This window comes from Canis lupus, chromosome 21, assembly GCF_011100685.1.
Source record: "Canis lupus familiaris isolate Mischka breed German Shepherd chromosome 21, alternate assembly UU_Cfam_GSD_1.0, whole genome shotgun sequence".
Taxonomy (NCBI): Eukaryota; Metazoa; Chordata; class Mammalia; order Carnivora; family Canidae; genus Canis; species Canis lupus.
Genome location: NC_049242.1, coordinates 49,733,846 through 49,752,434, shown reverse-complemented (window position 1 = coordinate 49,752,434; position 18,589 = coordinate 49,733,846). Strand labels below are relative to the sequence as shown.

The 18,589-nt window shown below is 43.6% G+C and overlaps 1 long non-coding RNA gene across 1 annotated transcript; it reads right to left on the bottom strand.

Annotated features, from left to right (window-relative positions):
• Nucleotides 1-12,033: 12,033 nt before the first annotated feature.
• On the bottom strand, nucleotides 12,034-16,420 carry LOC119877370. The gene is made up of 2 exons (XR_005375885.1): nucleotides 16,349-16,420; nucleotides 12,034-14,445 (listed from the first exon to the last, which is right to left on the bottom strand). It is a non-coding gene; the product is annotated as an uncharacterized LOC119877370 (long non-coding RNA).
• Nucleotides 16,421-18,589: the final 2,169 nt, after the last annotated feature.

The following is an 18,589-nucleotide window of genomic DNA, read 5'->3' as shown; positions in this document are numbered from 1 at the left end:
AGTTTCATCTCCTCTTAATAACCTGCCATCTACCTCAAGACTCTCAGGATGTTTGTGAATTTTCTCCCAGAAAAGCTGGATTTTGTCACTCGGGTCACCTTCAGCCATCTTTTGGCGCTTACTTTCCCACATGCGGGCATATACCCAGATTTATGAATATCTTTCTACGATATTCTGAGGAGGGCTTGCTCATATTTTTCAATTGTGGTCTTGGTGGTTTGTTTTATACAAGCCTTTGCAACATGTAGTTCTCTTAATACTGATTCTAAAAGTGCTTCTAACATGTAATTTTAGGGGGAAAAATTTCATAAACTTTTTTTTTAAGTAATATAAATTTACTCATTAAGATTAACCAAAAAAATAGTTGTCTTACTTGTCCTGCTACCTAACAGGAATTTATATATGCATTGTAGATTGTGAAACATGATCAAATTTATTCTTTTGTTCTTTCTTGGATTAAAGAAAGAATAGTGGAATGGTTATGGAATTTCCTATGACTGAGAAAAAAAATTAGTGAGTATTTATCACAAGGGGAATAATATAGGATGAGAAAAATGGAAATAAATATTTACAAATCAATCCCTAATAATTAGAAAAGCATACAAAAGTTATGTTGTTTCATTCAATAAAAACTGAATTCATATATACCTACATATGTATATGTGGGCATTTCTATTTGTGTGTGTCAGTATCTACCCTGGAGCCCACTGCCATTGGAATGCACAGGTAGGGAAACAAGGGACATACTAGAAGGTCCCTAGAGTCTTCTATAGAAATAAGAGTGGAAGCACTGAAGAGAAGGCGTCAGTTTTGCCTTGGGGTGTGGGAATGGGGAAAAAAAAGGGTGGGGCATTAAAACTCCACAGAAGGTAGTGCAAGGAGTCTTAAACAAGACATTAGTTTCCATTAAGCAGATGAGGATGGAAGGCAACACTTTTCCAGGTGAGAGCCCGTAGGCGGTCCGTCGGCAAGAGATGAGCGGGAAGGTCAGGTCAAAGAATAAGATAAGCTTGATGAGGCAAAGGTGACATTGCAGAGAATCCTAGATGCCAGTCTTTGTCTTTTGTGAAGAACCTCGTATTCCATTCTTGAGCAACATCCTGAGTCCCCACTTTGATCAGCCTATTGTTGCTGTTCCAAACGCCACAGGTGAGGTGAATCCTGAGACCTCCTCTGAGCTCCAAAAGGGAAAGAGCTACGATGACTCATACTCATACCACGAATGTATCCAAGTCTGCCATGAGTGCAGGAGCGGAGCGGGGCAGCACACCTGCCAGCTATTGGTCATTGCAAACGACACAGGAGAAAGATGTAATAAATATTCCTTGACTGATGGACAGGAAGACACCATCGTAAGATTTGCTCACCCTGGAAACAGGAAGCCCTAATTAGCAAGGGTTGGCTCAACATACGGCACTTACAACACTGCAATTTCCAACTGCATTCCCCCAGGGAATTAGTTCCCTGACTCTTCTTGGTGGCATATTACCATTTTCCAGGCACTCTTGGAAATAATTAAGATTCAAGACCAATGTTCTCTGCAGAAAAGTCTATTAAGGTGTTAAATGGAAAGCAATCCCTAGGTGACCTATCCATTGAAAACTAGGCTATAGTACATGCAGACAGGGTATTGCAGAGCCATCTCAGGGCCATCGGATCTCATCTCGTTGAATGCCAATCACATCACCCTCATCCACTAGCACTACATGCTCCTCCTGGAGGAATCTCAGCCCATGGGCTGCTCCCTACGTCAGATCTCAGAGCATCTTTGTTAGCGTGTCTGCCTCCTGCATGCATTTATTTCCCCACATTTACTGCAAACTTATGATGTGACAAGCTCTGTGACAACTAGGTAAACAGATCTAGAGCTGGCCTTCTTGGAGCTCAAAGTCTAAAGGGAAAGACAGACATTTAAATAAGAAATTACATTTTCTGCTGAATGCTCAGTCTCCTACTTTTCTAAGGCCTTTTTAAGATTTTATTCATTTATTCATTATAGACACGAGAGAGGGGGGGGGAGCAGAGACACAGGCAGAGGGAGAGGCAGGCTCCATGCCAGGAGCCCAATGAGGGACTCGATCCCGGGTCTCCAGGATCACACCCTGGGCCAAAGACAGGGGCTAAACCACTGAGCCACCCAGGGATCCCCCCTAAGGCCCATTTCTTATTCATTTTTTCTCTTTCAACCACAAGATTTCATTATGCTGGTGCTTGCAATTCTTTCTCTCCTCTAATATTTTTGAAATACTTTCCTTGCTTTCTTAGCTCTTGGAGTTATATCCAATCTCTCCTAGAGATCTTCTCTCTAGCCTGTCCTCTAAGGGCCTTTTTCTATGTTACTTGTTAAATTATCATTAGAGGCCTGGTATAGACAGATGGCAAGAATTTAACCTAAGAAAGACCTGGGAGGTCGAGGGACGGGAGTGGGCAGACTGAGGGATGCTTTTAATACTTGGACCAGCCTGCAACAGTATCATCCTAGGCTTCACTAGAGATGTTAGAGGTTAAACAAAGATCTCTCAAGAGAAGGAGGCAATGCTGTAATAACCACATTTTCTAGTTTCTATAATTGATTCTTTAGCATGGTGAGGCTTTGCAGACTCTGGAGGGATTGCCCCTCCCAGGGTGAGCCAATTCCTAGAGACAGTAAAAGACTTGCCTTCAAGCTTGCCTTTCATATGTAAACCAACCAGTTCAGCACGCACAGGCCTACAACTTCTTTATTAAGCTCACACTCAGCCATCACCTTGCTCTACTCTCCCCAGAGCCAGTTCACAGTCAGCTAGGCTCAGCTCCTATAATCCAGAGCCCACAAAAAATTATTCAAGTTAGCCAATCCTAAACTCGCTTACCCTGCCTTGCCCATTCCTCCTGACAGAAACCATAATAAAGGCTCTTTACCACATTTCCCCCCATTCCCTCTGTCTCCTGACCTGCTCTGGTGCTTCCTCATATCAACCTCGTGCCTTGGCATGGACCCTCCCGTGGATCTGTGAGTAAACCAAGTTATCTTTTCAGGGGAAATGGTCTCGTGTTTTTGGCCTTACCGTAATTGCATTCTAACAAAATCTACATTAAACACACACACACACACACACACACTTTTCCTTAGATCTTTTCAGTTGGGAATGACCCAGAGGTTGCCACAGGCCCTTGGGTTTCTTCTAAAGAATATAAGTCTTTGCATTGCCCCATAAGAATGGGCTCCATGGTGGACATGTGCCTCTCAGATCTCTAACCATAGCAAGTATGAGGGGCTGCTGGTCCAGATGTCGTGCTCTCCATTCCATCATTTTATTTGCATTGATGCCGTACTTCCCATGGGCTACCCCCAGCCAGTGATTGAGGACTGAGCGAAACAGGGACATTAAGGCAGGCCCGTTCCTCCACTAACGGGTAACTTTGGCTTGAGGGCTCCCTGATGACATGGCCGACCTTCCATTCGGACCACACTGCAGTCTAAGATGCTTCCCCCCCCTCCTACCTTCCCTCTGTCCTTCACCCAGGGTCAGACCTGCATCATGTTCTGCCACTTTAACCAGCCTTCCCCGGCTCTCTTCCCATTTTTCTCTCAGTTGTTTCTCTTAGTCAAATTCGTGCTCATTCAGTTCTGCATCTCAGTCTGCTTCTCAAAGGAACTAAAATAACGCGTGTATCAGACCAGTAAGAATTGGAACGATTCCAAAACAGCCCATCTTTGTTTGCTTACCATGAAGAAATGAACTACACTAAACAAATTGTCAGTGTTAGAAACTAGGGATTCATTCGGCTTCATTTGAGAGTCAATCAATTATTAACTTGGAGCTAATTAAGTTCTAGTCAAGAAGACATTCAGAATGTCACATGTATGACTTCTTTTTCTTGAGAACAAAGAGAGACTCCTGTGTCACAGTGTGTTCTGAATGCTTTTAGGAGAATGAAAAAAGAGAGAGAGAGAGAGAGAAATAAAGAAAAAATAAAGAAATATTAATTCTCACAAGGTAAAAAAGGCAAAATGCTGTCCAGGTGGTCTAGGGATCTAATTTCCACTGTCAACATTGAGTGATGAGCTCAGAATCCAATGACCCAGTGATTAGGCTCTGATCCATACATTTTTAATAATGGCAAGTGTCCCAGACATACCTTTTATTTCCCCAGGCCAAATTCCTGCTGCCACCATCAGGTAGGAGGCTGCCTGCTTGAGATTATATCAGTATGGAATTTATTTCCTGAGCAAGAATAGTGTACTCTAGATAAATCAAGCCCCAGAATACCAGCAAAGGCTTTCAGCTTCCCTCTAGTTTTCCCACTCACTATTCCTATTAAGGTCACCATATTAATTAATTAATTGCATAATTATTTATAAGGTAGGTGGCAATGCATTATTATTTTACTCTTCCATCTTAGTCACAGGTGACTGAACCAGGGCAGGGTTTTTGGCTTTTCCAAGTTTAGCCAATAGAAAGGCCAACTGGAAGTTTATGAGGTGGGCTTATTCCAGATTTCTGCCCATGAGAATGAGAGCCATAGACCACACCAATCAGATCTAACTCAGAACTTTGAATCTGAGAGAGAGAGAGAGAAAAGTTTAAATCTGGAGGAAAAGTCAAAGAAGCAGCGGATCCTGCAAGAAAAAAATTGGGTCATGAAATGGTGAAGCGTCACCTTGGGGGAGAAGCAGAGGTAACCCTGCTGTTAGAATCTCACAATTACCCACCCAGACACCTTGATTCTCAAACTACGTTTCCATGCAGCCCGGTTGTGTGACAATTCCCATCTCGCCTTGAGGCCCTGGCATAGTACTAACTTACTCCTACGTGTAACACTCGCTCCTACGCTCAGGGATTCTGAGTGACACTGCTCCTTGAGGGAGAAGAAAGAAAGTCAAACAGACGACAGTTACCTAAGGAGGAAAACCCACTAAAAATACAGATTGCAGTTCTCTGTCCCGTAGATGAAGATTCAGGAGGTCGGAGTAGAAGACGGCACATACATGCTTTCTACGGGCTTCCAGGTCGTGATGACAATGAAGCCAGAGCTGCACACCATGAAGAGCCTGGGCTCTGAGACTGGGCAGGTGCACGTTCACGTTCGAGTTCCAGCCCCGCTCTCTGCTTGCAGACGGATGACTTCGGGCCCCTGCGTAAGCTCTCTTGGCCTCTGTCTTCATCTAAAACGTAAGAGTAGTACCGGGACCTTTGTCATTGAGCTGTTCTGAACATTAAACGGGTGGATTTGTACGTAAAGCATTAAAACAGGAGCGGGCCCGGGCCAAGCGCCCACTGAGTGTGCTTGGCTGCCGCCGCCCTCATCACTCCGCACGCTCGCCCTTGCGCGTGAGGGGAGATGTAAGCACCTCTGGCGTTGGAGGCACTTGTCCAGGGCTCCTCACTCCTTCCTGGCCTGCTTCTCCCTCAGTCCAGTGCCTTCATCTTGGTCTTGACCCTGTTGGGCTCGGTGTTTGCCTCTGATCCCCCCGGATTCTGACCTGGGGGCTCCCCCATGGAACCTGCTTTAGACGTGCCCGCTCTTCCTTAGCCTCCTGGTGCCCCAGGGACGAGGCCTGGAGCAGGGCCGCCGGGGATCCAACTCCAGGGTGGCCTGCCTGGGCCCCGCGAAGCTGGGATTCGGAAACTGGGGGAGCCTCGGCGCTACGAGCTGGCTGATGACTACTTCGGTAAGTGCCCCAAACAGTTGAGGCCCCAGACTAGCATCTGTGGACAGGTGAGCTCCCAGGCAAGTCGAGGATCCGAGGCTTCGGATATCTGCTGTAAATAAGGGAGCAAAGGCCTCTAACAGATCTATCACAGGTTCTAGCCCACATCTCTAGGTGTTAATTATGGGGACCGCTTCCGTTACTCATCGTCTCCAGTTAAATTGCTTTACTTTCCCTGGAGAAATTGTACTTCAAAAAGGCCCCTATTTTCTCAAAGCTTCTATTGCAAGCCTATGACTCGCAGGAATCCCAGCTGGACATTCAGTCTCTTTCAACATTAGTCTCTTTCGCCAGATTTGATCTGCCTCTCCTGAGCTCAAACTTACGTCATTCAGAAAAATCATTCAAATAGCTTTTGCCTCAAAGTGTTTCATTGAGAGGTTCCCCCTCCCTCCCTCCGCCCCCTGGAGAATGAGATCTGCTCTGATTAGCATAGAATCGAGCCAGTTCTTTTCCTATGACCAAGGACAATTTTTCCCCACCTGTCCTGGGAGGTTTTTAATCCACCAGCTGGAAACATTTTCTCTAAGAACAACAATGTTGAAGTCTACAGAAATGGAGGTTACAAAGGCATGTCTAGCCCTGCCTCAGAGAAGCCTACATTGTACCCAGACCTTGATTCAGAACGTGTTGTGTTCTGGTCCAGAGAACAGAGGCTTTAGCTGGGACCCACCCCGCGGGACGGGGAGCTGGGCGGCCGCTACCCCAGGTGGAGACAGGGCCGCAGTTGGAAGCAAGCGAAGCACAGTTCCCTCGACCACTTGCGCTCAAACCTTCCACCACAACCCAGAGTAATGGTTAGTTTTCCTACTGAGTCAGACCACAAAGGGGAAATTTTCCCGAGCGTAGAAGTGAAAAATTTATTTCCTTTTGGCAACAGCTAGTCCTTAAGGATGTCCCGCATCTTCCAGGGTCCATGCCTTGTGAGATTACCTCCCCCCGAATGTGGGCTGGGAACCCGATTTTCCTGAAACAAATAAGTGAGAGTGCTACGTGTCGCTGAGGCTGGGTCAGAGGAAGCCTTGGGCTTTCTGCCCTGGTCTCTGATATGCTTGCTCTGGAGAAGCAAGCCTCAGGGGACAAGTCTGGCTTGTGAGCGGAGAAGCCATCTGGGATGTCCGGCCCAGTCGAGTCTTCTGATGCCTGTCACCCCAGTGACATCTGATGGCAACACAGGAGAGGAACCACGCTCGAACTACCCAGTTGTGCTCATTCGATGGACAGAGACATCAGCAACAATAATAAATTGCCTTTTGAAGCCGCTGGGCTTGGGGCAGGGGTGGGGAGATTGGTTTACACCATAGTAAACAGGAAAAACATTCCAAAAAGTTGGGGATACTAACTCCAAAGGTTACATAATATCAGCCCTGTATTAGGAAACTGAGCTCATTCCTTCACCTCTGCCCTTCGGTGGGCTCACTCCCAAGCAGGCTCTCGCCTTCGCCACCGATGGCGCCACGTTTGAAGCTTGACCTCTGAAGGCCCAGTGGAAACAGCTTTTCTCTCTCAACCATGCCAATATACGCACAGTGCTGCTGTAGCCCAACCTGGTGGGGGCCACAAGCCCACTCCTCCAGCCAGGGATGCAATCAAGACTTTTTCCATAAACAGAGAAAAGGAGTGAGTCCCTGAGCCAACGGGGGTGCTCAAGCCAACTAAGCTGTCACTTTAGGTTTAGTAGCAGAAATCCAAAATTTAAAGGAGCTTCAAAAATCAGTTCATTTCTTTCTCACATGTAACTCCAAGCAATGAAGCACCTCTCTTCTTGAGGACATCAGGGCCCAAGATCCTTTTATCCTAGTGCTTTGCTGTTATTAACACATAGGTTCCAGTTACCAGTAGAAAAGAGGATGCACACTGAGTGGGAAAACAAAATCATTCACCGCATGCACCTGGATGGAATTTTTATGTTTCTAAGATATTTTTGAACAATATGGGATTGGTTTTTCCTTGAATATTATTAGCAGTGGCTTTACTAGTATTAATGGTCCTCTAGTTCTCTAATAAGAAAGTCTGCATGTGATGTTGGGTATTCTTTAATTTGTTTTCTTTTGTAGCTTTTGTTATTTTTTAGTTTGTGCATGAAATTTTTTAATTAAAGAAAAAGGTACACCACTTTGCTTGGCAGGCTATCTCTTCTTAGGATAAGATCATCTATTATTGTTTTTTTTTTTTTTTTTCCATGAAAAGCTTCTCTTTGCGGTTGCATAGCTTAGCTTTTTGCTACTAAAATATAAAGATGGCTGAAAACTAGAGCCTGTCAATTGTGGATTTCTATGAAAGCAACAGCTAAACATTTTTTTTTAGACAAATATTGAAGGTTACCTACTCAGTTCTAAGGAAACAAAAAATAAATACAAATAAAAATAAAGTATACCAGGTAAGTTAGAATATGTTCATGAGCTGACACTCAAAATTAGCAAATGTTGTTGTATTACTAGAGGCTACAGACCTTTTCTCCTTTTTTTTAGAAAATAAAATACTATAGACAAAATTAAAATCGCCTGCCTTATGCTCCCCTGTCCCATTCCTCTCCCTTCCGCCCTAGACGCACCCCACTTCATAAATGTTGAGTGCATCAATGCACACTATAATACTTTCTCTAATAATAATAATGATGGCAAACTTGGTGCTGATTCTGTGTAGACATTCTCGTAAGAGTTCTGTAAATATGCCAAAAAGGTATGCCACCTACCACTAGAAATGCAAGATCACTCTCTCACACACACATACACGCCCCCATTCCTAAATAAATTGCTAACCCATACGCTGAATACATTTGGGAAACCGTGTTTACTGTATCATGCTTTTAAAATCTTTAAACAGATCCTAGGGGTTTCAAAAAGGATTCATTATGTTTGTAAAGTGGCAGAAATGAAAATCAATTCTTAATCTGATTTTCTATCTATTCCCCAGAACTGTCTTTGACTCTGACACGTTAAACTAGAGACTCGGGGTACCTGCGTGGCTTAGTCAGTTAAGCAGCCGACTCTTGGTTTCAACTCAGGTCATGATGTCAGACTTGGAGGCTGGAGCCCGCGTGGGGCTTGCACTCAGGAGTCCACTTGTCCCTCTCCCTCGGCCTCTCCTCTGCTCTCTCTCTAAAAATAAATTAATCAGATTTTTAAAAAAAGAAATAGGGCTTCAACTGTGAGTGCCAGTTGGGATTCAATCTTTCCTTCAACCAGGAAACACTAACTGATCAAAAGATATTAAGGTACCAAGAAGACGCATGAGGTGGAGCTCCGGAATGTTACGGAATGAGACGCCAGTTGTGAGCTAAGACTGCGGCCAGTCTGAACGCCCTTATCACGAAGCTCCCTCTGTTTACTGTGGAATTTAAGGAGTTATTTGCCAAGGTCCATAATAATCCTCTCTCACCATCCAGAAAACCTACACTAGGGGCACTCAGAGAAATTTGAGTGTTTTGGCAATTAAGTCTGCATATATTAATAAATAATAATGTTTTGCGTATAAACAGCATTTCTTCACGGATTTATGAACAATCTCTTGGTCCCTTAAGACGACACACACTAGGCTGAGACAATGTTATATCAACATTTATTTGATAAATCAGCTAAACGCAGTGGCCTGACGCGCTTCACTTGTCCTAAATTTGGCCTGCTGGTAGCTGTTCTGGGAAACAAGATTGTTTTTTCATGGATGTGCATGGCAATAGCTTTGATCCTGCCTCTTCATTTCTCCTTTCATTGTGTTTTTATCCTGATTCCCTAGAGTTTTTTTTTTTTTTTTTCTCAGAAGTTACCCTCAACCCGTGAGGGAACATCTCAATTATGGAATTTGTAATGGGAAAAAAATCCTAATAAAATATATTGCTTAATCTCCTTATTTTATATAGTAAGAAATTGAGATGAAGAAAGGGCAAGGGCTTGTCCAAGAGCCAATTAGAGTCAGGGGTGTGACTGGAAAGGGAGTCATCTGGGGGTATCAGTGTCAAGATGCACAGGGACATCAGCAGCATGAGGCTGAAATGGCTGGGATGTCGTTGAAATTTTGTGCTGAGATTTTCAAATTTCAAGCATTTAAGGGGGGAGGTTCCTGTCCAATCTGTAAACCAGGCAGTCCTGCAGTAAAATAGCCATTTCCACTCATTCAGAATGGTGAAGGGCAACAAAGAAGTATATATATTTTGGAAGGAAAGTCATGGCTAAAACGTCACCCTTTCCATGAACCTTGTTGGCCATGCTACTAAGGTGTTCCCGATGGCTCTATACTGTCTGGCACCCAGAACACTGATTTAGGTCCTTGCTTATTTTTGCTCCTCTGGCCTCCACCCTGCAGTTCTTCGGGGCTGACTTCACCACTGTGTACCTAGAGCCTAATTAGCACCTGGTTCAGAGCCGCACTGGGTACCTGAGTGGGCGCAGCCAAGTCCAGCCGGTAAGCAGGAGGAGCGGCGACAAGAGGGCTGCAGGTCCTCCGACGGGCACTGAGGACCTGCAGACAAAGAGGCAGAGCCCCCTCTGGGATGCTGGCTGGCAGTTGAGAAGACGTTAGACCCCAAGGAGGCTTAGACACGTGCAGAGGGAAGGGGGGCAGTTAGGAGCCTGTCCTTAGAGGCCCGCGGGCCGAGCTCTTCCTGAGGCATTGGGGCAGCAGGTGACCACAGCGGTGCTGCCCAGCTTGGTCTGTGTATAGCACGAGAATAAAAGTGTTCCTGAAACACCCAAATCCTTTCCTCCAGTCTTTGCGTGGCCCCTAGCCAGGCTCCGCAGTCTCCCCCTCCCACTCCCTGCCTGGCTGCATGAGCTCACCACGACCAGAGGAAGAAGCCAGGAGGGTCAGCAGGAGTCCAGCCGTAGCCTGACGTCCCCCAGGCGCCTCTGCCACCCGCCTTCTGCTGCAGGAACTAGAAAAACCAACCGGCGCTGGTGACCATTCAGAAAGTTATCTGGGGAGATCCTTAAAGGCAGCATGCCGAGTCTGAGAAAGGGAAATTCCAGGCCAGGCCACTAGGGAAAAAGTTCATATACACTTTCCCCCCCAAAAAAGGACTTAAGGGTTGCAAGCACGCCTAGGGCAGGAGGTACATCCGCTGTGGGAGTCGCCTACCCCGGCCCCAGCCCACTAAGCTCTGGCATCTCGCCCGGGGAACAGCCTCAGCTTTGCCAGCGTCTGACCCCCTGAGCCCAGATACTTTGGCTTCACCCATGTCCAACGGCATTTATTCCCCAAATCAGCTCCTACAAGGATAAACTAAACCTGTGGCAAAACAGAGAGGTGACAATTTGCAAATAGCTGCGGGGGACTGAGGCTCGGGAGTTGCTGCAAATATGTAGACAACTGGGCGCCGTATGACTGCACGGAGAGCCACAGCACCTTAGCTGGACGGAGAGAGTGAGGTTGGGGTGAGACTGGCTTTGGAACACAAAATTACCTCGCTCCTGGGGACGGTTAACCTCCAAGGCTGTTACACCCATCCCGGGCACTGCGCTAATCCATACCACACGTCTGCAGAACTGGGCTGAGCTTGGCCAGGGTCTTTGTGCTCGTCTTATTAATGATGTCGGATGAGTTAGGCCAATATTCAAGTAAAGAGGACTGTCTTCCCCATTTGAGGGACCCATCCTGTTTCCAGACTCTTTGTTAAACGTTTTTTCTTTTTCTTTTTCTTTTTTTTTCTGTGGGTTTATCTTAGGAAGAGATTTTAGTGGAAACCTATAGTATATCTGACAGATGCCTTGTTTAGGGAACAGTCTTGCAATCTCCCCCTCCCCATCTAGTTTCTGCAGGACTTGCCATACCTCAACCTGCCCTCTGACACTGGCTACGGTTGATGGATCCGGGTGTAGAAACCTGATCCAAACAGAGACAGTGTTCTGGACCCAGCCCTTCCCAAGGCCCAGCAAAATTCCTATTTTGGGTTCCTTAAGCTACTACCTTTTCATCTAATCTAGCTCTAGTTGATTTTCTGTTCCTTACATAGAGCTCTAATTAACACAGGAAAGAGGGGAGAGATGGAAAATTAACATATTATGCCCTTCATGTAGTTATAATACTGAGTAAAGATGTTTGAAAACAGTGGATCCCAAGTGGGGCTAATTTGGCCCCCTCAGGGAGCATTTGGCAATGTCTAGAGACATTGTGTGTGTGTGTGTGTGTGTGTGTGTGTGTGCATGTGTATGTGTGTTTGTATGCACGTGTGGGTGTCACGGGTGTGGGGTGTGGGTGCTACTGGCTTGTGATGGGTAGAAGCACGGGTGTTGCTAAACATCTTATAATGCACAGGACAAGCCCCACAACAAAGAATTATCCAGTCCAAAATGTTAATGGGACCACTACTGAGAAACCTTAGTCTAAAGAAAGTCACTCACTCATTCAGTTTTTCTTGTATTTATTCAATCAACATTTATGAACCGTTTGTAATGTTTTAAGCACTAAGTAGCTACTTAAGCATGGACAAATATGACCCAGTAATTCATCTTGAGTAGCTCACAGTCTGAAGGGAAAGATAGACAAACTGACCAATAATTACAGTTCAGTGGGGCAAGTGTGCAATATTGGAGGTATTCATGGCGGACTGAGACAGCCCAGTAGTAGGGTATCTGACTCCCATGGGAGAGGATCAAAGAAGCCTTCCTGAAGAGGTGACTGAGCCGAGTTCATCGGGTATGCATGTTGGATGAGCCAGAGGAAAGGGGGAGGAGAGAGAAAATTCTCCATTTACAGAAACACAGGTAGTTGCTCAAACACCAGTTTATCCATTCAGTTACCATTCATTCACCCCATAAGCATTTACTTAGAAAGAAAGCATGCATAGTATAGTGGTTGAGAGTGCAGACTCCGGACCTAGACGTGTCTGGCTTCATATCTCAGCTCTGCTACTTCCCAGCTGTGTAATCTTGCCCAAGTTACTTAAACTCCCTATCACTCTACTTCCTCATCAGTAAAATAAGGATAAGGATAAGAACCTTCCTTCTGGGATTATTGTGTGCAATAAAGGAATGAATATGTATCAAGTGCACTATAAAAGTGTTTGCTATTATTATCTTTATTTATTCAGTGCCAGACATTCCCTAGGTGCTGGAGATAGAAAGATGAATAACACAGGTGTGATCCCTGTCCCCAGTAAGCATATAGTTTACTGGGAGATATGTAGATGAGATGGAGTTTGGCAATTGCCTTGAGAGAGAAAACTAGTATGGCTAATCACACCCTGGCTCCTAAAGGCTCCTGACTCGTGGTGACACACACTAATTCTGATTACATTTCATCGGCCGGAGCAAGACCTGTGATCGCAACATACTTCAAGAGGTGGGAATGTGCAACCCAACCTTGTGCCCAAAAGGAGAATGGGAGCATTTACAATGTCCTTAACGGTGGTCACAGTCACCTAACATAGCATTGCAGGGTTGGAGGAACTTCCTTTTGGAAGTGACATTCTAGCTGAAAGCTCCTAGTGAAATAGGAATTAACCAGGTATAAGATGGGATGGAGGGATTCCAGGCATGGTTGAGAAAACTAGCTAATCAGCGTCCAGGAGTGAGGTGGCAAGAGAGAAGGCTGAGAAGTGGTCAGGCCAGATTGTATAGGACCAAGTGCCAATGTGTCATGAACATGTTTGAAAATTAGATTTGTATTTTAGAAGATAGTTCTGGTTGTGATATGTAGAATGGATTAAAATAACCAAAAGGTGAGGATAACGCTTAGGAGAATCTTGCTCTGATGCAGGATGAGCCAGGGGACATGCAGGTGAGGACAGAGAAGCACACAAATCAAAAAAGCATCTCAACGGAGGCAGGAGCAACAAGGATTTTTGCCAGGTATCTGATTTGGCAGCCTGTAGATGGTGGTGCCATTCATTAAAGAGAAAATATAGTAGGAAAGGAAAGATGAAGGGTTTCGTCTTAGACAGATTAGGATGAGAGGCTTCTAAGTTATCCAAATAGAGATGTCTCACAAGCCAATTTATAGGTGTGAAGCTCAGAAGAGCGGCTTGAGCAAGAAAACTAGATTTGGGGGTCATCAGTATATGGACTTTAATTGAAGATAAAGGAGTTAGTTGTTCAGTAAGAATGTACAGGATAAAAAGACAAGAAGGCATAGGACCAGCATTTAAAGGACAAGAAGGGGAAGAAGGTCTCGTGAAGGGGAGTGAGAAAGATGCTGGAATACAGGGAAGAAAAGGACCAACAGGAAAGAGCAGTACCAAGGGAGTAAAAAGAGTATTTCAGAGGGGAGTGGTCATTAGTGTCCATGCTCCTGAAATATTTGGATTAGAAAATGGGTAATTTCTGATTTTAAAAAATGCCAGTTAGAAATTAGCAAGAAAGAGTTCCATGTCCATGTTGTCAAAAGCAGTATTAGTGTAAGGGTGAAGGTAGGAGGCAGATGACATTAAGAAGGTGAGTAAGCAGAAGAGAAGAAATAGAACCAACATGGCCAAATCTTCCAGAAAGCTTGGTAGTTGATTAGCAAGAAGGTTGAAAGCTATGTTTTATGTCAGAGCACGAAATTATTATTATTATTATTATTATTATTACTATTATTATTATTTTTATTTTTTAGGGCATGAAATTAAATCAGGGACATATGTCTTGCCTTCAAGGGAACTCAAAATCCAGTAGGAAATGAGGATATATCTGCAGAAACACTGACCAGATTGGACTTCAGAGGAAATAGTTCTCACTGGTGATTGAACCCTTGTGGGGAAGCCTCACAGAGAAAGCAGAACTTGACCGGGTCGGGTCCCGAGAGAGAGAAGTCAAACTTAGGAGGAGACGGCATTCCTAAGGGGGAAGAATGTAAATAGAAGCATAGGCGTGAGGTAGCATTTAAGGAATAGAAAGTACTCCAATCTGGCTAGAGCAGAAAGGTAGATTCAGAAAGGATCCACATTTCATAATTTTCAAAGAGTACCCTGGGGAGCCCCATAGCTTCCACAGGGATGTCCACAAGTAAATTTTCATGATGAGATGATGATAAACTATGGCCCTGGCATCAAATCCAGCCTGCCAGCTCTTTTCGTGAATCATGTATTATTGGAACACACCCGTTTGTTTACATACTATCTATGACTGCTTTCAAATTACAGTGGCAGAGTTGAGTAGTTGACACAGAGACCCATAAAGCCAAAAATATTCAGGATTTGGCCTTGCCAGAGAAGTTGGCCAACTCCTGTTCGAGGCAATAGAAGTCTTTCTGTTTATAAGGTTAAATCCTGTTTTACTTATTTTCATCATTATTGGTAGAAATCTCTGTAAAATACTTTAGACGGTCTTGCACACACAAGTGATAACAGTGTTGTATGAACTGAAGCTTTCTGCACCTTTCCATAAATAAAATGAATTAAATGCCTTATCTTCTTTCTTTTCTTCTAAAGTCAAATATAATCAAATATGATTGGACTTTGGTGACATGACTGTAGCATTGTTGCAAACGTAGACGATCACCCCAGGTCGTAGGACAGGAATGACCACAGGAAGGCCCTCTACGTTCACTCGTATCAAGTCTCGCTCTCCTTCTGGCCCAAGGAAGCATGACTTGCTGCCTTTCCTTGCACTTTGAAATCTCGTAGTTAGTTCTACCCAGTGGGAGGTGTGTGTGTGTGTGTGTGTGTGTGTGTGTGTGTGTGACTTTTGGGCAAAGCACTTAATTGCCAGGAGGGAGACCCTCTAAGGATAGTTTTCCATGGAATTCAGTGATGATTGTGCTGAGAGTCAATGTCCAGTATGCGATAGGCTAAGTTTATGAGCCTCCACACGGATATTAGCAGCCCAAAGGAGCCACCCAGACCAGAAGTCTCTGTGTAAGGAATCACCTTTTGTGGTGTTAAGTCCCTAAGATGTTGGTAATGTTTGTTGCTGCAGTATAAACCTGTCCTATATGGACTGATATAATGCCACATGGATTATTTATCAGCATAAGAATGTTCTCCTCCGTGCTCTATGGTCCCAGACTCACGCATTAGAGCGTTCAATATTTGAAACTTCTGTTTTCTGTGTCTTTAATATCAGGTTATCATTTTAAGCAATCAGTGTGTCTCACATTCACATTCACTTACAATTTGCTGATCCTAGTCTTCTATAGGCTATGAAAGCAGATACTTATAATCATGTTAATTGTTTCTGAAGTAAAATTAATTGTCTCTGAGAGAAGCCCTTGAGGCAATTTCTTGTGATTAAAATGTTTTAGTAATATGGGGCTGCTAACATCGTTTGATTCTTCAGACGTCTGGTTTTTTTGTTTTTGTTTTTTAACCTCCTCCCTAGTTTTGGGTGGTGTTCTAACTCAGAGAGGCCATCAACCAGTAATTTTTGGATAAGACATGAACGGATTATCACGTGTTTAATTAAACTCCATGGATTTGTTCCAGAAATTTTCAGATTTATCATAGGTAGTTATGAAATACATAATCAAAAAATATTTTTCCACATCATGGTACATCTTCACACTGCATATCTATCAGGCTTCTCAAAATAGACTTGCCATCTACCTATAACACTTGTCCCAATAAATTTTTTGATATCCATGAATTCATCTGCAGCAAAACTCATCTGTCTTCTTTGATTCCTCCCTTACCATTTCCCCAACAGACAATGGACCATGAAGCCTTGTTGATTCTTCCCCTAAATTATGCTTTGATATTCTCCTCTGACATGTAATATCTTTTACAAATTGGCCCCATCTTACTTTCAAAGGATATTTGTCACTTTTCTGGCCAGTGTCTGTTCCCATCAATTGGGTAATAGCAACCACGGAGACTAGGATTCTTTCTGCCATTATGACAACTTGGTAGAACTCTCTATCAAGGGGTTCTGCTCTGTCTGAGCCAAGAGATGTCTCGGTTGTACAAGTCAGATGCTGTCTCACTGAAGTCTGATGTTCAAGAAAAACCACGGAAAATGATTCACCTTATGAACCTGCCAGAAGAGACCAGCACTGACGGTGACAGTGGGTGTGCATATGTGTGTGTTGGGGGAGGTGCCATCTGAGTGTCCATGTGTGTGTCTGGTATGAGTTATTTCATTAGCTTCTGTTGCTTGTGACCAGAGAATTCTAACTGGTACTCTTCCTCTCAATCTTCCCCCAGGCCTCTCCTTGCTACACATCCTAGATTTCATGACCACAAGAAGTTGAACAATTTCCACAGCTTGCTATTTGCCTCCTTCTTCAAGCTTTTATTCATACTGTTCCCTCTTCCCATAACACCCTTTCTTCATTCCTGGAAAATTCCAGTTCATCCTTCAAGTGTGAGTTTAAATACAGAAGGGAGTATTTCTACGTCAAACCCTTCCCCAGCCTTAACAGGGAAAACGAAGTGTCCTTGTCTTGTGTATCCATAGCAACTTATACATCTTTCTAATTTACAATATGGTATCATAGCTAGTGATTCACATGCCCAACCCCTTCCAGGAGATGCCGAAATCCTCAAGGACAAACAGGCAAAGTTCAACAAATATCTGTTGAATTGAATGTACTGAATCACATCTAAAGAGATTTATTTTCTAAAAGATGACCCCTACTTTATTTATTTATTTAGTTAGTTGCTTATTTATTTATTATTGTTTATATGTTTTAAAATTTCTAATTCTGTACTCTCTTGAAAATTGTATCCCATTAACACTTTAATAACTAATGAAATGTAGAAAGCAAAAATAGTTGTCCCACTTCTCCTCCTTTTGTGCTCCTGTGCTTCCCTCTTTTCCACTGACACATCACATTTGATTCCATTTTTTTGTTTCTTTCCAAGTTCCCTTGGCCCCTGTCTTAGCAGAAATACGCAATGACCCATTATGCAATGAGTTATTGTATAACAAATAGGATTTCCCTCCTCTCTCAAGACTATGTGAAAAAAGAAAGAAGAAAAACCCTCATGAAATCCTTAATAAGGTTGCTAATGTGAATGAAAGCCAAGGATGCAATCCCTTAGGAAATTCTGGAGATGGATATAGTTGTGTTCCTCCTGGTAAATAGCTAGTAAATTATTCAATAAAAACAAAACATAAAGAAGAAAATGCCAGGGATTCCCATCTTCCTTCTAGAAAACATTGATCCAAAGCCCCACTTTGCAATTGTTTAAATGAATTCACTTCAATCAGAGAAGCAAAATGCTAATCAAAACTAGGGGGAAATAAATGGAATTGGTTTTCTCTTTGTATTATTTAATGGTGACTATCCTATCTCCTCTGCTGCCCTTCCTGATTGACCAGAGTTAGGAAATATTTCTTTGGTATTATATGTCCCCCGTCTTGGAGGAAAAAAGAAAATGGTCTTTCCAGGTTAGCTTCTTTAACTCCAAATTCCCAACTTCAGCATACCAGGCCCTTGATGACTTCTTCTGGCCCCAAGCTGTCTCCTCTCCCACTATCTCTACCATTCTACTCAAAAAGCTAGTTACTCTCAAATGTTCCAGTTGATCCAAATATTTTTTGATACTTCTACTTTCATGTCTGCTCTACCCTTTAACTGAGAAATCTAGTCCCCTTTATTTAGTGGGAAGATTGTCTCCTACTAAACACTTAGCCTCCTACTCCTCTACGTGACCGCAGTACTGTAAACACATCTCCATGTTCCATGGCTCTGTGTAATTTATCTTTTGATCTATCTTTCCATCCTAGACCCTGAGCTCCTTGAGAACTAGAAACAACACCGATCACAATTCCCATATAATAGATACGCCACTATTTGTTGGATGGGTTAGTGACTAATCACTCCCCAAACAACACCATGTAATGTCATTGCCAAGGGAAAAGTAAATGCCCAGTTAATTGTACATGTATTGATAATGGGGCTAAAATGTGCTCATTTGAACTTTTCATATGATGGCAAAATATATTTGCCATTTCCAAGGCCCACTGAAAAACCACTCAATGACACATAAATAAATCTCTCCATGGTATCGGAGAGAATTTCGTTGGTCTTTGCTATGCC